We start from the raw sequence: 5917 nt of genomic DNA, 5'->3' as shown, positions 1-5917 counted from the left end.
AAATAATAATCATAATCTAAATAACATTAACCAACTATTAAATTACCAAATCTATAAAGCACTTTAACTCCCTTTTTAGATAAATTTAAGTAAATTAAAGTTAAACACAATAATGAACAAATAATAATATCATAGTAATAATTAAAAATAACAGAAAAAATAAACTATTATAAAATATTAACAATAATAATACTCTAAATTTTACTCAAAAACCAAATGGAATTTTTTAGTCCCATATTTATTCTGGATATAATCTATCCATCTTCTCCAAACCGAGATATATCTTTCTTGTGAATGGTCCTTCACATAAGCGGAAATCTTGGCCATTTCTGCTAAATTTGACACTTTAAGCGACCATTCTTCTATAGTAGGCAAACGATCCGACTTCCAATATTGAGCTACCAGTAATCTTGCAGCTGTTATAAGATTCAACATCAAATTCGGTTCTTTAACATCCAAATCTTCCATAATACCTAACAAAAATATCTGCGTTGTAAACTTTATCTTTTTCTTAAAAACATTTTGAATATTCCACCAAATTTTAATCCAAAATGCTTTTATTTCCCTACATGTCCACCAAATATGAAAATAAGTTGCATCTAAATTTCCACATCTCCAACACTTTGGTTGTAAATTAGGATACATGCACAACAATTTTTGAGGATCCAAATGCCACCTATAAAACATTTTATAAAAATTTTCTCTTAAATTTTGAGCTTGAGTAAATCTCACATTTCTAACCCAAATTGTTTCCCATGTATCCAATTGGTCTTATCTGCATTCTTCTGTGCATTTCTTTGATTGTCTTTTTTACAGAAAACTGAATCTTACTGTTTGACTGAAAATAGAAATCTGACTATAGTAGTATTTTTCAACCTTGGGAGCTTTAGGGATGCTGACTGGAGGATTCTGGCAACCGAAGTCCATACATCTTAAAATGGCCAAGGTTGAGAAACACTAGACTATAATTTTAAAAGTTCTGAAATCAGGATCCTTGTCTATCTCCTCAGTTGTTTGTGTTTTTAGAAGAAACTATCTGCAGCACTGTTCCATAATGGGGGTGACTGTAGTGGTTGATATGTTTTGAAAGGAAAAACATTTTTAATGACTTTGTTAATGTATCAAAGCTTTGGTGGGTTAGTTAGTTGTTCAAGACATAATACAAGCTTTGTCTGAAGTTTCCAAATATAACATTATCAAAACGTATCTGTAATTCCTATAACAATGGTAACTTTGTATATTCCCCCCCATTCTTTCCATTATTTATAAGTGATCCCATTTATAATTGTATGTTTAGTAGCATTTTAGAAATGAATTTTCTTCTTACAAATGTGATTTATTGTGAATAAACCTCTGTGCAGATACTTGCATTATATCCACAATGATGAGAAGAATCTACCAATTATTACAGCCGAAGCAATTCAGAATGTGGTCAAGAATGAGATTGGATATTTGACAGCATGGACATTTGTATCAGAAAATTGGTCAGATCTGCCCATTAGGTAATGACAGTCAAGTTCCATGTGTTTGGGGTTGGGGGAGAATATTTGTCCTGAAATATTTTATTCCATTATGCATGAACAACAGAATTAGACATCAACATTAAGCAACAAAAAAACTGCTCCCTTATTTATTTATTTTAGAAAATCTGTTGCTGTAAGCAGCAACATTCTGGTATGAATCCAGAAAAATTCTTTGATATATCCATTTATACTGGGACTGTAAATTCACAGAAAGCTGGGAAGTAATTTTTATTAATCTCTTTTCTACGCAACCTGAACCAGTTCTAAACTAAGAGTGTTATTCTTTTCTTCTCCTATTAGCATTCCATGAGCTGAAATCTAGATGTTCTTAGGCTCGCTAGATTTACTGAGAAAGAATTGGATCAAATGTAGTGTGAACTTTCCATATAGATTATTTAGAAAATTTATACAGCTGCCCATCTTAAGTACATAACCCTAAATCAACCTGTTTTAACAGTTCAATTTTATTCTTTCAGAGTAAGTTTGAGTAAAAACTGAAAGGTGAAAATATTACAGCATAAACTGAGCATCTTTTCAAAATTTTTCCTTTATGAAAAGTAACAATGTTCTTTGTCACAGGTTCACACTGAATGTTCTCATGACCACTATCACTACTGACATTCAAATGCAAATGGTAAGTAGAATAAGAAAATATAGCATAATAAGGTAATTAAAAGTATTTGCCCTGAAATGGAACAGTTCAATTATTTTTATGCCAAAGGCTATACTTAGCATTTGAATGGCAGGCTGGGGCCATATTACCCTAAAATACAAGCCAGTTTGGTATAGTGATTATGCTGCTGGTCTTCAGGAGATAGTGAATTCTAGATCTCCCTTAGACATGAAAGCCAACTGGGTAACTTTGGATCATACATTATCTCTCAGATCAAGTGACCTTACAGAGCTGTTGTGGGGAAAATAGGAGGAGGAAGGACTATTACTGTATGTTTGCTGATGCAAAATAAAAGTGGGATAAAAATCTAATGATCTATAAATAAAACACAATCATAACAGCTTAGAGATTGAAGAGATTTTAGAAGCCAACTATGCAATTCCATGCTCAGTGCAGAATTTGCTAAAGCATTTATTGGCTAGCTGGCTACCATGCTTCAATTTGAAGACCTCCACTGGAAGTAAACATGCCACTTTGTAAGGCAAGCTGTTTCAATGGCTGACTCTTAATGTCAAGAAATTCCATATGTGATCTTAAATGAAATTACTTTCCTGTAGCTTTAGTTCATTGGTTGTGGTCCTGATATTTGGGCTAACATACAAGTCAGTTACTTTCTTTGTATCTGAAAACTATTATTATCTGCTCCAGCTTCTTGCAGTTGTGTTAATTGTTCTTCATTGTTTCCAGCCCCCTTATTATCTTCCTCTGAACTTGTTCCAATTTGCTGATGTTCTTTTCAGACTGCAGTGTCCAGAAAAGGACCCAATATTTCATGTGGGAATTGACCAGGGCAGAATAAAGTGGGTCAATTACTTTCTGAGATCTGGATTCTACTCCCAATTCTTAAATAGCAATAAGAAATTTAACACATGTTCATTTTGCAGTCTACTACTATATTGATAGTTTATATATTGGATTTTCATCGTGCATTTATTATTTTTATAAATAATTCAAGGTGGCAAATGTACACAATACATTTTTATATACTCCTATTTTCTCCACAATCACAACCCTATGAGGTGATTTGGGTTGAGAGAGAATGATTGTCCCAAGGTCATCCAGCCGGTTATTTATGTCCAAGGAAGGGTCTCAATTTCTAGCCTGATGCCTTAACCACCAGCCCAATACCTGGTGTATAAATCTGGGATGTGTGAATTTCCATCTAATACTTAGAGGAGATACTTTCTGTGGGCAACTTTTATTTCTATAAGATATCCCCATTTGAATTTTTCTCTAACTTAATATGTGAAATCCCATCCCCTTATACTTTGTGTGGCATTTAGAAGCAGTTTTGGGTTGCTAGGGCAGGAGAAAATGGAAAGCAAGCTTGTTAGAACTTTCCCCAGTGAAATGTCTCCTCTACCTTTGCTTCCAAAATTACTAAGAACAAGAGTTAAGCCATTTCCATTTATATATTTGATTTGTATAATCACTTGTGTGATGATGACGATGTTATCCATTTAGTCGTGTCTGACTCTTGGTGATTCTATGGGCCAGGTCTCTCCACATCTTCCAATCTTGCACTACTTCTTTGAGTTTTTCCAGCCAGAGCATAGAAAAGCAATATAATAATCAAATAAAAACAATTATGTAAATACAATGAATACAATGATCAAATAAAAACAATTAATTAGATACAATGATTGCAAAATATAAACCAATCATTATTAAAAATTAAAGGATATTAAAAAGATATACAAACCAGAGGCATGGGAGAATAAAGAGTGGACCTATCTTAGGATGTTATTTGTTTCCTGGGACCCAAGCTTGGTGATATAACCAGGTCTGGAAGGACTTTTGGAATGTTGACAAGAATGGCAGTAACTTGACTTTCCATTTATCTGTTTGTGTGCAGTTTCTTCTACTCTATAAAAAAAAGGATTACGGTATTTCATTACGCTAAATTATGTTATAAAATACACTGCTTAGATTAACACTTGCCCTTATTACTCTTTGTCTGCTTTATTTTAGATACAGGTTTTGCTTAATAATACCCTTGAACCTGAAGAAAAGGTAGTGGCTACAGACATAATGCTGAAAGAAAAATCTGAAAATGAAAAAAGAAAAAAATCAATGACCAAAACGATCATGTGGTTAAAGGAAAATATGGACAATTGACAGTTGAGAAATTTCTTTTTTTAAAAAAGATATGTTCATAGCAATTAAAATTTCCTGGGTTATTTTGGATATACATAAAATTGTTTTCCTGTGCAAGCAATAAAATATCATTCAGTGGAAAGCACAAAATGCTGGTATTAAATAAATACTGTTTTCTCCCAGGAGTACAAAATTTCTACAAAAACATTTGCATATTTTGTGGAATTCTTCCTCTGTAAGAATGCACTTCCAAATGCTATGTAAAAGGAACTTCAAGGAATATTATATATTAAGGAGATTGAACAAAGGAAATTTTTTATGTTTGAAATGAACTGGAAGCTAGATGACTCTGTTGTTCTCTGATGTGCCTTAGGAAATGGGACTCAAACACTTTCAGAACTATAGCTTTTTTATTTTTTAAATGAAAATGATGACAATAAAATATAAACATTTCATTATAAGAATATATCACCTGAAAATGTTTTTCTCTGTAGTGATCTATAAAAAGTATATGTTTTTATATTAATATATATATATTAAATATTTTTTGAAAGTAAACTATTGTATATGCAAACACTGTTTTTGCCAATTTTCTAAAAGTTTTAGTTTTGGAGCTTAAGCTTTGTTGATTTCAGTAAAAGAGTCAAAGAACAAAGAAAGGACTCTAATGAAGGTATGCAACAAGATGTTTAAATGAAGACAGTAATACCTCCCACAGTGCATAAACCACAGCATTTTCTCTTCCCGAATTCTCTTGTTACTGTTCTAGTGGGACTAAGGGCAGGACATCCTGCATATTCACAGTGAAAAACTGAATGGAAGGGATAAAAATGGAAATGGAGTGGCCTGAAAGAATCTGGCTGGCTCTGTTCATATGAGCGGTCCACATTTACTTATTTGCTATTGTGGTCTTAAATTCTCTTGCTGTACTGGTCACCTAATCCAGGGAAAGTATTACAAGCTATAGATAAAAAAGATACCTTGAGCATTGATTTTGCTACTCATTCTTTCAGTAATTGGGAAAGTTGTTTTTTTTCTTTCTCTCTGATGAAATCATGTCAAGAGAGATCTGTCAGAAATAATCAGTCAACATCATTAGATCATTGGAATGTATGTCATGTTGCCCAGAGGAAATTTATGTACTTTGTGCCTAATTTTGTGTTTTCAGATCATAAAATATATGGATGGTATTTTGAACCAACTTCTTTTTTAAGCTTTGCCTGTTTTAGATGTCTGGATTTTTTTTAATTGGCCAATTTATATATAATGGTAATTTTAGATTAAATGAAATTGAAATGTTTTAGAACTATGGGGTTTTTTTAGTAATGATTATGATGCTGCTTTAAATACATTGTTTAGGGCTCCTTCTTCCTGAGCAAATGTATTTTCAGAAATCCTTTATAGCTGAGGCAGGAACAGTTTGTCCTTAAAATCCGGAGGAAAGACTGACTACATGTGCTAAGAAAAACCGTGTGAGTTTAACTCTCCTCATCCAAGCCTCTGCATGGTTAGTTAGACATAAATACCATTGAATTCAGTGAGCTTTTTTCCCAAATAAGCACGCACAGCCTGCAAATCTAAATATATATATGTGATAATGTACCCAATTATATTCTCTAAGTAT

At 32.6% G+C, this 5917-nt stretch overlaps 1 long non-coding RNA gene across 1 annotated transcript; it reads left to right on the top strand.

Moving 5' to 3' along the window:
* The first annotated feature begins 1368 nt into the window (after positions 1–1368).
* LOC107300758 lies at positions 1369–4818 on the top strand. The gene is made up of 3 exons (XR_001549243.1): positions 1369–1502; positions 2103–2157; positions 4168–4818. It is a non-coding gene; the product is annotated as an uncharacterized LOC107300758 (long non-coding RNA).
* The last annotated feature ends 1099 nt before the right edge of the window (positions 4819–5917 follow it).

This window comes from Protobothrops mucrosquamatus, unplaced genomic scaffold (assembly GCF_001527695.2).
Source record: "Protobothrops mucrosquamatus isolate PMUCROS unplaced genomic scaffold, P.Mucros_1.0 scaffold8342, whole genome shotgun sequence".
Lineage (NCBI taxonomy): Eukaryota > Metazoa > Chordata > Lepidosauria > Squamata > Viperidae > Protobothrops > Protobothrops mucrosquamatus.
The sequence above is the reverse complement of the archived record's forward strand: the minus strand, read 5'-3'. Positions and strand labels throughout refer to the sequence as shown.